This window comes from Nannospalax galili, unplaced genomic scaffold, assembly GCF_000622305.1.
Source record: "Nannospalax galili isolate Female #2095 unplaced genomic scaffold, S.galili_v1.0 scaffold891, whole genome shotgun sequence".
NCBI classification, from domain to species: Eukaryota; Metazoa; Chordata; class Mammalia; order Rodentia; family Spalacidae; genus Nannospalax; species Nannospalax galili.
The window spans coordinates 3825685-3840954 of NW_008330576.1; positions in this window are offsets into that span (position 1 = coordinate 3825685).

Here is a 15270-nt window from a genome sequence, read left to right on the forward strand (position 1 = left end):
CTGATCCCAACTTCTTCACTACCTGTAGTCAGGAAGAGGTCTATTCCAACCATCTGAGCATTTGGGGACCACCAGGTGACTAATGTGTTCCATTAAATTATATTAGGGCACAAAAGACATGGTGTCTGACCTTGGGAAAAGAACTTTGTCCGTCTCATGTGGAAGATAATGCTGTCCACAAATAATTGCAGTCCAGGGTGCTTAGTTTAATATTAAGAAATGTTCAAAGTAGACAATTATAGAGAACATAAAATAATTATCATAGATACAATAAAGAAAAAGTTTTCCCAAAGGAAAGGACATCTAAAAGAAATCTAGAAAAGATCAGAGGTACTTGCCAGGAAGACGAGGCAAAGAAAAGACAGTCCAGTCCAGGTTCAGAAATAAGATGGTGCACAGAGCTACGAAGCACAACAGAGAGCCTGAAGGAGGACAGACGGGGAAGGCAGGCGATGAGGCTGGGGAGGAAGGCATCAAAGTTGGGAAAGGCCTTTCAAACCATGCTGAGGAGTCTGGCCATCACTCTGGGAAAAGCTCTCAAAGGATCTAAGCAAGTGAAGATGATGCATTTCTGGTGGCAAGGGTTACTAGATGGAGGAGCCTCGGGAGCAATAGACTTGGAGGACTTTTAAGGTCAAAGAAGGACAGGGCAGCAATGGTTCTAGTGCAAAGGAGTGAGTTGAAAAATGCAGTGAAAGAGTGACTCAACAAATAAGTTTCTTTGGGAATGTGAAGCAGGGAAAGTGGGGAGCAGAGGGTGCCCTAAGGCATCTGGTTCAGGAGGCTGAGCACATGCTGTGCAGTTCACCTAGATGTGGAAAGTGGGCACCAGGAGAGGATCCAGGCCACGCAAAGAGTCGGGAGATGCCAGTTCCTCACATGAGTCCCCGGTGCTCATTCCGTCAGTGAATGGGTGATGAAAACACAAAGGACCAAAGGGCAACACGTTGGCTAAGTACACTTTTCATTCGCATTGTGCTGCATCCATATAGCAAGAGCGATCCGAACTGCACCGTTGATAGATAGACTCTGAGTTCTAGGAAGCACTATCTCAGCTCAGCCCCTTCCTCCCCCAGCTAGAACTGTTGCCACCACACTGCCGAGCACGGCAGGGATGAGTGTGTTGTGCGACATACCTTCTCTCTCTGGGCTTTCTACTTCTAATTTATGTACTAATGCCCACCTCTCTCCCTGTTCCTCTTCTGCCAAGTCTCCTGTCATGGGCATTTTTAAAAACAGTCATTATTAGTCCAGGCATGGTGGCACATATCTTTAATCCCAGCCCTCTGAAGGCAGAGGCAGGCAGATCTCTGTGAGATCAAGGCCAACCTGGTCTACATAGTGAGTTCCAGGGGTGCTGGAATTAGGGAGGCCCTATCCAAAAACAAACAAACAACAAAAAATTCATTATTTATTTTTGTGTTTGTGTGTGTATGTTATGTGTGTACATGTTTGTGGGTGAGGTCATGCACAAGTGCATGGTGTCATATGGAGGTCAGAGGATAATCTCAGGTATCAGTCCTGGCCTCCCACCTTGTTTCTGATGCAGAATCTGTCTTGATATTTACCACTGTGCTGTGTACTTGAGGCTAAATGACCCTCAAGCTTCTAGAGGATTCTTCTGGTTCTGCCTTGGAGTGCTGGGATTACAGACATGTGCCACCATGTTTGTATTTTTATTAAATATGGGTTCCAGGGACCCAAACTTATGTTGTCAAACTTGTTCAGTCAGCACTTTTACCTGCCGAGCCACCTTGCAAGACCATTGTTATGGGCACCTTGAAAAGATAAATTGTGTAATTTATTTGGTTATACTTGTAAATGTATTAATATAAACAGTGTCTGGTTCTGACCAAGCTTTATATTCTAAGTCGTGTTGCCTTTAATAAAGTCCAGTCTTCAATGTCTTCTTGTTAATAGTGTATAACCTCGGGCTTCATCCCCAGCACAGCCCCTACTTCAGGCCACAGCCAATACTGCAGATGGTCATTAAACACTGCTAACAAGTATTTGAGCATTTGGCAGTTAACAAGCACTGTGCTACAGACCAGTCCTTGTATCATACAGCACGTCAAATATTCCATTTTACAGTTGAGGAAATGAAATTTCCACAATGTTAATTGAAATACTTAAGGCCCCATGCCAAGGAAATGAAGCAGTCTAGATTTACACCCAAGTTCTCTGACTCTCCCAGTCACTGGCTGCACTTCAGTCCAAGGGGAAATCAGTCCTGGAGAATGTCTAAGAGGGAGAAGAACCTCACCAGCTAGAGTCTAAAAGCACCAAGTAGAGGCTAAAAGCACCAAGTAGGTTTTCCTTCTCATCGAAGTGACGTAAGCTCTCCCTGCTCAGCGATGTAAAGAGACAGAGTCAAAGAGCCCCTAATGGGCTGTGTGTGTTCAGGCACTATGATTTTTACTTTCAAGATAATAATAAGGATAATTCATCTAAAATTTCTTCCAGGTATGTGTGTTTGTATCTCTCTCTCTCTCTCTCTCTCTCTCTCTCTCTCTCTCTCTTTGTACGGTACATTTCTATTCTCCTATCTACGAAGACCTGTCATTAAAATGCAAACTGACCAGAAAAGAAGGAGGCATAATCACCTGCTCTCTATGCATCTATGCATTTTTTTTCCTGAATGGAGACACCATCAGAGCTGAGATTAATTCTGGCACCCAGACATGCAGAGGAGTTTCTTTCCATGGAGACTCCTTAATCAAAACCTTGTCTAATGTCAGATAGAAATATCCCCTGGAACATTAAAAAACAAACAAACAAACATTGCAACCCCAAGCCTGTATGTGATCAGATGCAGTGCCCTCTACTCTAAGGCCCGTTTGGAAAACTGGCACAGTTTGTTTTTCTATCAAATGGATCACTCCTCCCACCCCACTGCCCTATAGCACTACCTGATTGAATTTCAATCGGGGCTTTTGGTGGCCCAGGCCTATTTGAGGTGGTCTCTTTGCCTATTTCATATCATCCATCTCTCTTGGCTACTGAAATTGTGCTTCAAAGTGGAGAGCACTTCCTGAGACCTCATTATGCCAGCTCTGCGGCAGCAGGCTTCAACAGAGGAGGCAGTAAACACCCAAACAGCACGTGGAAAAAGCTGAGACTCCATGAACAAGGCAGCCATATGCCAGAAATACAGTGACTGCCATAAAAGACCGGGAGTGTGCAAAGGGCCAACGCGCGTTTCTGCTCTGTGTTGATACCACATTAGTTCTCACATATCAAGGATGGGTTCTGAGAGGCAGAGATACCAGAGGGCTGTGTGCCTTCTGGTATCATCAGATTCACCTGAACCGAAGCCAGAAATAACATCATGAAACTAATTTAGCCATCACACCAGTAGGGCTCCCCAGCCACAAGACAGACTGAATAATTATGTGTTTCCTCCAATTTTTGACACTCAGCTAGTTTCAGCGATGACACTTCTAAATATATAGTGCATTGTCACAACTACCTGCCTTCCCCAGCTCCTCTTCAACAAAAGAAACTGAATAGATAATTACAAAAATAGAAAAATGCAAGTCATTTTTGTCATAATAAAATCCTAAACTAATAGATGAACCCCAAAATAAATGAGCTAGGTGATGTGGGACACAAAGTGATCAAGCCACAGGTTCATAGCCCATCCAGGAGGCATCAGTTCAGGGCAGTTACTGCAGCCTTGGGTCCTCATTTATGAATAAGGAGGTTGTCTCTACTCTCTGTGTTTCTGTCCTGTGTGGTAGTTGGCATTTTGTGGGCCACTGTCTTGTCCTATCCAGTGGTTTGTTTCTATATTGGGACAGCCAGATTTCTCTGACCTCTTATTCTATTTGTTCATTGGCTCTCCTAATTTTATGAAGAGGTACCCACTTTTCTCAAATGTCTTAGAGAATGAATTTTTGTTCACACATCTATTCACACACACTACAATTAACAATGGAAAGAAAAGCTCTTACTTAGAAGCTGATGAGGCCAAGGTCAGAGTCAGCTGAACCTTGGAGATACCAATATTCCTGGCCAGGGAGGAGGAGGTGGTCCCCACTGGGAGGTGCCTGGGCAGAATATACCAGACTGTCCAAGAAAGCTAAACTTCATTATAGAGAAACACAGGGAAAAACAAGCAAGATGACTCAGTCTTTTCCTGCCTAGTGGCCTGAATAGAAAGATAGATGGGAAAATGCAGGTCTAAATTATAGGTAACTGATATGAAGTTACATTTACTGACAGAAAATATGTCAAGAAATGTTCTGAAGACTTAGTTCCTCAATCCAGTATAGCACCTGTATAAGGAAGGGGCTGTAACCAGCCAATTTTATAGATGAGAAAACGAGAGTACAGAGAAGTTAAATGAATGGCTAGTAAAGACATGCAGCTTCTGGGATCTGCACATTTGCCTCTACACCACCCTGGCTGCTGTGAAGACTTATTGCATGCTTAGAAAACATGGACAAGAGCCATAATGTAATGCGCAGACTTCTCTAGGATCATGTAAGGCAAATCTCTGGTGTGTGTGCACTGATGTTGAGGTTTCTCTTACACAGATGTTTCATTTGGGGCTAAACAGCAACGAGCAACAGCTACGGTAGCTCAGTCCATTTTGTGCAGCTGTCAAAGAATATCTAAGATGGTCCAAGTCACAACAAACAGAAGTTAATGTTGCTCATGGTAATTGAGTGTGGAAAGTCTGAGACAGACAGGCTACATCAGCTGTTTGAATCTGGCTGTTTTGTCTCTGTGTTGCATTTATACAGTAGCAGAATGGGGACAAATGGGGGGAAGTAGAGAAAAAGAGGCGAGGGAGAAGGAAGGAGCATGGGAGAGATGAAGAGAGAGAAAAAGGGGGAAGAGGGAGAAGAAGGGAGTGAATAAAGGAGAGAAGGGAAGAAGCAAACAGGGAAGGAGAGAGAAAAAGAAGGAGACGGTAAGGGAAGGCAAGTGCTGAACTTGGTGTTATAACAAATCCACTCTGGCAATCATGAACACACTCCCCAATAGCATCAACGTATTCATGAAGGCAGAGCTCTTGAAACCTGAGCACCTCCTAAGGGTCCCACTTCTTAAGTGTTGTACTGGGGCGTTAAGTGTACAGCAAATGAACTTCAGGGACCACTTTCAGCCATTGCTTATAGCAAGGAGAAGAGAGTCCCTGTGCCCAGGCTGTAGCAGAGGAGTAGGCTTAGGAGAAGAAGGGTTTCAGAGAGTAGAGGAAACCAAGCATGGTCAGTCATACTGATTTAAGTTTGAAGCCTGGGTCATCCACTTACCAGCTACATAGCTTGCTGTTTCGGTTACACTGCTGTGTAACATACTAAAACAGGACTTTAGCATGACATTAATTTTTCTCAAGGATATGCAGTCTAGACAGGACTTGGCAAGGGTGGCTTACCTCTCCTCTGTGAGGCTTGATACTGGAGGACATCCTTCAAAAGTCTGGCCATTGGTACTGGTTGTTAGCTAGGACTTCAGCTGTGGTGTGAGCTGCCTTACATGGTGGCCTGATTTCAATGGTAACTATTCTCAAAGAGGAAGGAAGAGCTAAAGAGAAACTGTCACCTTTATTGATAAAACCTAAGGACTGCAATATCACTTTTACAACATTCTATTTGATATGAATTAAAAAATAAAACTCAAAGACCTGCCCAAGTGTAGAGGGAAAAACGAACTCAGTGCTGGATGGAGTGTGGAAGTATTCTGGGTGTCCTATGTGGATAGAAATAGCACTGTGGGGCCTAAAGCCAGAGATACAGGTGGCTGTATTTTGAAACCACCATCTGCCATACTTGATTAAATCACTTAGACTTGGGAGTCTAGGGTTTTTGTCTCACAAGAACTTTTTTTGAAATTCTTACAACCCTTGGAGATGATGTGTGCTATACACTTGTCCACACTGGGTGCCCAGTGTATATTCTCAGCTCATATTTGGGACTAGGCTTAGGAAAACAGAGATGACCTATTGCTCCTCAGATTGCTATTGAACTTCTCAGTGACACCTTACCTAGCAAAGAAGTGGAACTTGCTAGAACCAACAGAAGAATAAAGGTTGAAACCCTATCTTTCAGGTGCCTCCTTATGACCCTGGCACTCCTCACAGGGCCTTGTCTCAGGAAGGAATTGAGACAGTTCATTTCTCTCATGTTATTACCTCTGGCTTAGGCCATTCTGGCTGAATGGAAATAACTAGTGGCTAAAACTGATGTTAAGCGCAAGGAGATACAGGAATCCCATCTCATGCTCAGATATTTATTTGTATAGGAGGAAAGCTTTTCACAGATCCTGCTAAGATAGGCTCTGGTTATTCCCAGGATCCAACATGCTCTCTAAACAAGTTCTGAGCTTAGAATATCCAACATGGTTCACAGAAAACCAGACAAAAATATTTGAAACATAAAGATTTTATATAATAATCCTGTCAGATTCCTAAATTTCAAATGGGGAAACTCATTGATTTTCGAGGCCAATTCATGATCTTTGTGGGGGGAGAGGGGTAATTCCATATGTTACCTGTAATGCAAATCGAGCAGATCAGGCATGCTGGTCATGTGGAAGGATGTGGCAAGGTGCTCAAATCAGCCTTTTCTCTCCGGTCCACAGAGGATTTTTTTCTCACAGATCCCAACTTCCCATTTCCCAACTCTCTCCGTCAGTGAAAAATGGAATGAAAAGCTAGACAAATGGGTCAAAATGCACGCTGTCTCAAGATACTATTCAGGAGGAAATCAGACAAAGAACGTCTTCAAAAGGGAGAGATGAAAGAAGGCCTGGCTTTTTGCTGGCATTTGAGCGGGTATTCGCAGCATTGCCATGTGCCTCGGAGCAGGGCATGAGAAGCTCTTTGATTGCCAAAGAACAGTTGCACCTCTGTCAGAGCAATACTCAGTGACTCACGTGGTGCTGCAGCAAAGGGCGGGATAAGAGCAGATGTGAGACAAAGATCACAGCAGAAAGAAGCTTGAATACACACTCCCCCCTCCCCCCCCAAAGAAAGAACAAACACAAAAGAATGGGGAGTGGGACCAAGGAGAAAGAGGAATCATAGGCACCTGTTGTCGTGGGGAGCTGAGAGAGAGCTGGATTGTTCTTTCTTGACTATGAGACTGTACAAGCTGCATCGAAAGTGTTTCATTGGCAGCAAACGCCTTCCTTTGCTGGCTTCATACAACAGAAATGTGGGAAATTTATTTGCATATTATTATTTTAAAAATTAACACTTGAATAGCACTTCATAAGCGCCAGGTACTCTGCTAAACTCTTTGCTAAAATGGACTCGTTTAATCTCCTTGGCAAGGGAACTGATAGAGGCCCTGTTTGTCTCTTGCAGTGACTCCTCTGGTTGTCAACAGCTCCATCCTTCACCCATCCCCTTAACAACTATTATCTTTCAGTCCTTATCGCCTTTTCTTACACACTGCATTGCTTAGTCCCTTCAATTGTCCTATGCTGTGGGCCCTTTTTAATATAAGATTTTTAAAGATATGTAAATATAATCATTCTACACTGAGACTGAGATATTTTAACCTACATAAGGTGATGGAGCTATAGGGTAGGGAAGCGAAATTAATTGAATAACAGGATCGTGTTCAGTTTGTCCTCAGAGCTGGTGCCCTGGGCCACTTGTAACTCCCGGCCCCGAATGTACAAGGCACCAAACATCTCATTGACACTTTTCTACATTTGGCAAAAAGGGTAACTCTGGTGTCAAGGAATTTCATCAAACCAGTAGAGGTCCTTACTGTTTCCACTTTCTGGGGTAACCAGAGACTCAGCAGGGTGCCATAGAATAGTAGAACTTCCCTTTTCCACACCTCCCCCTTTTAAGCCACAAAACAGTGGGGATCCTCCACGCTAAGTAAAGTTAGAATCAGGATTTTGACTTTGTGCCTTCAGTCTCTACCTATAGGAGTGAGTTTTATCAAATGGACATAGTCTGAACTAACGACTTTTAATTAACCCCAGTCAAACCATGTGGTCTTGTGTCTTGTGACCTGGGCGCCTGACCTCGCTCCCTTGGCAACCTCAATTTGGCACTTCATCAAAAAAAAGATAATGAATAAATGGATGTGAGTATGCTTGAGAATTAACATATCAAAGCCCTGGAAGGCTATGCACCCATCCCCGTTGCGCACAAGGTTGGGGAGGACATGTGACCTTGAGTAAATGAGATGTTCTGGAACTAGTGATGAAAAGGCTGAACGATCTGTTAAGATTAGGAAGGAGCAGAGCTTGCACTTCCCCCAGCTGAAGCTAAAGAAGTCGTTTTGAATAAAATTATGGGTGAGGTCTGGCTTGGGAACACAGTTCCAGCGAGTTCCAGAGTTGCATCAGCACAGTTCCAGGAGACAGATGGTTCTAAGAGATGTCTAGGTGCATAAGCATCCTTTGAGTTCAGGCCCACTCTTAAATCTTAGCCCTGCGTGGTGGCACACGCCTTTAATCCCAGCACTCGGGAAGCAGAGGCAGGCGGATCTCTGAGTTCAAGGCCAGCCTGGTCTACATAGTGAGTTCCAGGACAGGTGGGGCTATAGGGAGACCCTGTCTCAAAAAGACCAAAAAACCAAAACAAACAAACAAAAATAAACTAAATTTAAGAGTCAGGTTTGTTATTCAGGTAATTACAGTGCTGGCACAGTCAACCCTGACAAAAACAACTTGGAGGAAAAAAGTTTTCTTTTTCATGATTCCAGCTCATGGGGAAGTCAAATGGCAGGAGACAGCTGGACATGTCACACACATGGACAGGAGATGGCTGGGCACCACATCCACACTCAAAAAGCAGAGGGAAAGGAGCTAACACAGGCACATTTACACTGCTGTCTCCACTCTTAACAGTTCAGAAACCCTGTGTAGGGAATGTCACCACCTACAGTGGGTGGGTTCCAACCTCAAGGCAACCAAGACAATCCCCCACAGATGTGCCCACAAGCCAACCTGATCTAGACAGTCCCTCCTTGAAACTCTCTTCCCAGGTAACTCTACATTGTGTCAAGTTGAGAAGCAAAACTAATCATCACATACACTTAAATTCATTAAAATTAATTCAGAATTGTCAGAAAGATCTGGTTAAAATGTTTACCAATTATTTTATTTTCAGATGACAGTTGAATGCTTAATTTTTTAAAGCTACAATCCTAAATTTGGTCATAATCAATTGACTAATTCTTCTGTAATGTACCTTCATTTAAAACACAAATAGTGCTTATCATGTATTATTTATACCCTATGTTATGACAAGCAACAAGAAGCACACAAGGACCTAGAGATACCCAACCCCTAAGTAGCTCCATATGACAGAGATGGCAGACATGTCTAGAAAGAAAACTCAGAAGAGCACCTGTACAGCGATTTAATCAAAGATCTTTAAACACAGAAACCCTAAGAACAGGGATATGAACAATGATGCAGTTCAAAGATCTCCTTCTAATCCCATCCACTGACTAATAATCAAATGACCATTGACCAAATAATTTGAAATTGCAGAACCCCCTGGTCTTCAGACCCCTTCAGAATTAATGTTCAAGATAATAAAAGCCCAGTGTCTTCAGATATTTAATTACTAGAAGGTCTTCCTTTCCAAAGGAGCAGCTAGACAGACTCGGAGAGTGATGAGTCATCTTAATGAGGCAGACTTGAGAGGGCCTACAATCAAGCTCCACCTTCAGGCATGATACCTATTTCTAAAGACTCTGAAGAAAGAAACCAACAACCTTCTTTGTTGATAGTTTATCATCTTCCTATGGATCTGCAGGATTTGCTCTTAAAATATGTCCTTCCTTCCAAGTTTCCAGGGTTGATCAGGGACGGCTAATGGGAGAATAGTGTTTACCCTCCATCATGGACTGAGGGGTCCTGGTCCCCTCAGGTTTGCAAGAGAGTCTGACTCTGCAACTGGAAGGACAAATAAATTTGAGTGTCAAAGCCAGGATTAAGGGCCATCGTGCTTTGGGGCGGGGGGGGGGGGGCATAGAGCTGAGTGCCTAGGGCAGGAGACAGTAACTGTATCTTATCATTCAGTGATAACTAACATTTAGATAGCACAGCCGTTTGCCATTTTCTTTGACTTAACATCTTGTAGGATAGCAGCCTTGTCATGAAGACTATTGTGCTACTTCATCACATGGAAAGTGAGACTAAGAAGTTTGACATTACTAAACGGTGGAACAACTGGGAGAACTATTACCATTTTACTCCACCTCCTACAAGTGGCATCCATGAGTCCATGATGATAGTGAACATGGTGTGCTCTGGGCTTTTCATAGCCTCTTTCATCTAACCTCCCTAACAGCTAGCAAAGTAGGTTGTTTCTAAAATCCCCTTTTTGAATAAAAAGTAAAGCTGAAATTCCAAAAGATTATTGAGTGATTTCTATATGATTTCACACTTATCATGATGAAATGGAATTTCAGTCTAGGGTATATAAAATAGCCACAATTCCTTTAGAAGAAAGAATCAAAATTGTAGCAGATTTCCCCACAGGTATTATTGACATCTGTTCCAGTCCATCTACACAGTGGTGAAACACACACCTTACCTGGTATGGTAATGCAGGCCTGTAATCCCAGCACTGTGAAGGTGAAGACAGGAGGACTACAAGCTCCTGGCCACCCTTGGCTACATAATGAAACCTTGCCTCGAAGACAAGAACAAACAAATGAAGCATGTACACACACACACACACACACACACACACACACACACACACAGAGCCCTCCCAGTGTCTGAGAGACTACCTTCTTTGTTCTTCCCTTCGTTCCCCTTCATCTCTGAGAATCCCAACATTACCCTTCCTTCCTCATGCATTAAATATAGGTTCAGAATGCTCTTCTGTACTAACGGGAAGGATCCAAAGGAATTAACCATGGAGTGACCTATAATACCTTCACCCTGAGCAACATGAGAGACAATCAAAGAAAATACAGAGGCCACAGGTAACATTCTTTCCAAAACATTTTTCTTGTCATAGTTATTTAGATTTTGAGTTTTACAGAGGAAGCCAAGGGTCTCCCCTGGTCTTCATGCCCGATGGGGCACAGGAAAGCTAAATACTTGCCTAAGTCACAAAGAAGTTAAAAGTCCATTTGCTGCTCTACAACCCAAGGCTAAAGGATCAATTCAGGAAGTTCTCCCGGAAGGTCCCTGGATTTCATCCTCAGCACAGCAGGGAGGAAGAGGAAGAGGAGTTGAAGGCAGGGAGAGGAAGGGGAGGGAGGGAGAAAAGGAGGGAGGCAGGGGAGGAAAAAACAGGATGGAAGGAAGAGAGAGAGAGAGAGAAAAAGAGAGAGGAAGAAAGAAAGAAAGAAAGAAAGAAAGAGAGAGAGAGAGAGAGAGAAAGAAAGAAAGAAAGAAAGAAAGAAAGAAAGAAAGAAAGAAAGAAAGAAAGAAGAAAGGGAGGAAGGAAGGAAGGAAGGAAGGAAGGAAGGAAGGAAGGAAGGAAGGAAGGAAGGAAGGCAAAGAAAGAAGTCTGCAGGGACCTGACATTCTACCTTTTCTTGTTCAAAGCTCATTTCCCAGAGCCCAGACTAACCTGAATTCCCCAAAAATGCCCAGCCATAAGACATGGCACAGAATTTCTACTTCTAGCTTGAAAAACCCTAACCCCTAATTAAAAAGACCACAACTGCAAAGATATCCTAGCTGTGGCTTCACTGCTCATTCCAGTGTTAGACCTACCCAATGGCATGGTTGCCTTTCAGCTGTGTCTTCGAGCCTTATTTTTCCTTTATTTATCGTTAGATTTTTATATAGTCATTATGGAGTGACCCATCTGAAATTTACAGCCTGCCCCTAGTCAACCTGATGGCTCATTTATGGCTACTCATACAATTAGCCAAGGTCTTAGTCCAAGTTTATCAATTTCTAGAACCATTTCTGGGATCCCTAGCCTGAAGGCAGCTTTGAAGTCAAGGACACACACAAGAACTCAAAGGGATTATTTAAAATCTCTAGTTGACTAAAGATATCACTGTTTTCCTGTTCTCAACTAGAGGTGGACCCATTCCTCCTCTTAGTGAATCTTGACTGATACTATGCCCCACATTGATTGTTACAAATTGTGGGATGATCAGAAATGATGTTCTGTCAGCATCAGCTGCTTTTTTTTCCTCTTGAAGTCATACTGAAACAGGAAGAAAGAGCGTCCCCTACAGGGCTCTTAGTCTCGTTCATAAAAGAATTTAAGAGTGGACCCAAATAGGGACAATTTAGGACAATTTTATTAGAATTTTAAGGGAAATCCTCAGGGCAGGCAAACTGGTGATCTTGGCAATGGCCTTGAGGGGGAGAATGGAGGGGAGAAGGGAAGAAAGCCATGAAGTCATGCAGGTTTAGAGCCTACATGGAGGTCAGCTATGTAGTTGATGGGCAGCCACATGGCAGAGAGAAGGAAAGTTTAGAGAAAAAGTAAAGAAATACAGGATGCTAGGGAAGCCCAAAGCATTAAAGAAAGCATGTTTAGAAAAGGGACATGAAGAAGAAAAGGGAAAGATTATGATTTTCCAAAGAATTCAGAAAAGCAGGCGACTTAGAGGCCTAGGTCTAGAAACTGCACCAGGAGGCTGGATTCCAGCGGTACAAATGCAAAACCTTGATACCACCCTTGAGCTATTTGCCCCACTAAATCAGTCCCTGGAAAGCAGAAATTCAACATTTTTTGTCTTTTTTCCCCAAATTAATTCTACCATCTTTGGGAAGAAGTTCAAATTCAAGGGTACTGAGAGTTTAGGGAGCATGGAGGAATAAAGAAGTTTTTAAGAAGCAGGGAGGATGTTCCATGGGTGAGGAGGGCACCAGAAAGTCCCATATAGGAAGGTGGGTAGGACCACAAGGGTGTTAATCTTGGCCAAGGGGATTTGCTTGCCTTTTGTACCAAATTCTGTTCTGATTGTGCAAAGGAAACAGTGGAAGGTCTTGGAGACCTGCACGTTAGAACTGGAAAGATTTCCTCTCCCACTTGGACCCTCAATCCTCCCTGAATACAGAAGACCGAGAAAAAGCAAACTTTGAAAAACAGTCCCCAACTGTTTCCTCCTGCCCAATTCATTCTGATCCTCAGTCACGAAAATTACACTGGTGGCTTTGTTCTCTATGGGCTTTACCTACCAAATGACACAGCAAGTTTTCTAGGTATCAGGAGCAAATGGACCCAGAAAAGCCTTGCTAAAAAAAGACGAGAATGAAGCCAAAATTCCAAGTTGAAACATATTTTACAGGTGACTTAAAGGAAGGTAACTGCAGGTGCCCATTTTTGAAGTCTCTAGAATTAAGAAAATCTTCTCAAAACATACTGAGAATAAAAATTGGCATGCGTCATATATACTGTGGTGGGAAAATGAGAAATTAAGGGTTTGTAAAAGAGAGAAACATCTTCATAAACCCACCATTTAAAGGTAAATATTGCTAACATTTTGGAATAGACATATGTAAATTTTTATATCAATAGCTGTATTGTCAAAATCTGACAATATGAATATCTTTCTTCCTCATTAAGAAAATGTGAACCATTTTCTAGGTTAATGTACATACCATACTCATCAATGATGATTTATAGTAGTTGAAATGTATTCTTTTTAAAGAAAATAAAATCTGGGGAGCTGAAGAGATGGCTCAGTGGTTAAGAGCACTGGCTCCTCTTACAGAGGACCTGGGTTTGATTCCAAGTACCCACATGGTGGCTAACAACTGTCTGTAACAACTCCAGTTCCAGGGATCTGATGTCCTCTTCTGACCTCCATAGGCATTGCAGGAAATGGGTGCACTTACATACATGTAAGCAAAACACTCATCTTTATCAAATATAAATGAATGAATCAAGAATCTTCCCCCCAGATTTTGTCATTGCTCCAGAGAAAACACACAAATTCAAATACACATATACATACACTCACATATACGTGCATATACATACACATGCACACTCACACATACACATATATACACACTAATACATACATGCACATACACAAAGACACACATATGAGGTAAGAAACTATAGCCAGTTGGGAGACAAAACTACAGGAGCATTATCTTGAAAAACAGCTGCTTGTGAAAGGACCATTTCAACGTTGTCACTTTTGCTTTGGGAAACATGCTTACTGCTAGAGAATCCCCTACCTCTCCTGGCCTTCAGTCACATCGGCTAAGAATGTTAACCCACCAATGACAGAATAGGTCTGAAATGACGGTGGATAGCCTATAACTGTTGTAAAAAAAAACTGTGAATGGGAGCTCAAGCTTTGGTGCTTTCTCCCCTGAGTCTGTGCTGGCACAAATAAATCTGATTCTCCACTCTGCCTCCAGTACTTATCTAAGGCACTTGAATTCCTGTAAAACACATACACACACACACACACACACACACACACACACACACACACACATACACACACATACACACACACTATTAGCTGTTTTTCTCTTGCTGTGATAAAACATTGTGATGAACTTATGGAAGAAAGTGTTCATTTGGGCTTACGATTTCAGAGGGACAGTCCATAATGGTAGGGAGGCATGTGCTGTATGACACTATTCCTGGGAAGATGTGAGCAAATGTCTACTCATCCCACCAATGACAGACCAAAATAAGGATATCGCTAAAGTCCAGCTCACTGAACCAATAAGTTTTATTGGGGTTATTTAGAAGAATTTGGGTGAGGGGTTACTTATAGGAGCAGAAGTGATCCAAAGACAGCTGCATCACCAAAGCCTTTCCCAGCAGGGTGACAGATCAAGAAAGCAGGAAACCTGGAGCTCAGTGCACACCCTGCAGGCAGCTCAACAGGTTGGAGAGTATCTTTTCCAGGTAGGATGCTTGGGCTGAGCCTCTTCCAGGCAGCTCAGCTGGTCTGAGCCTCTTCCAGGCAGCTCAGATTGTCTGAGTATCTCTTGGCAGTCCTTGGAGCTTGTATATTCTTGCGGGAAGGAAGGACCTAATGAACCAGTCAATTCCAGGGGCTTCCTGAAGCTATTGAGTTGTTTAATTCCTGAGTTTAATGAGCTTCTCTGCAGGATGAAATGCTTAACATCCTGATGTTCCCCCCCCCCTTTAGAACTAAGTTCCTAAAACAAGCACATGAAAAGTAAAGATTTGAAGATTTGAACCCAACCTGTTCAAATTCTGTTATGCTATAAAACAATGTAAAAGACAGGAACAACCCAGGAAAGGTTCCCTTACTGGCAATGGAAAATATTTTATTCCTTTTTTGTATTTTATTATTTTTATTTTATGTGTATGAGTGTATTGCCTGCATGTATGTGAGTGCACCCATGTTGTGTAATGCCCAC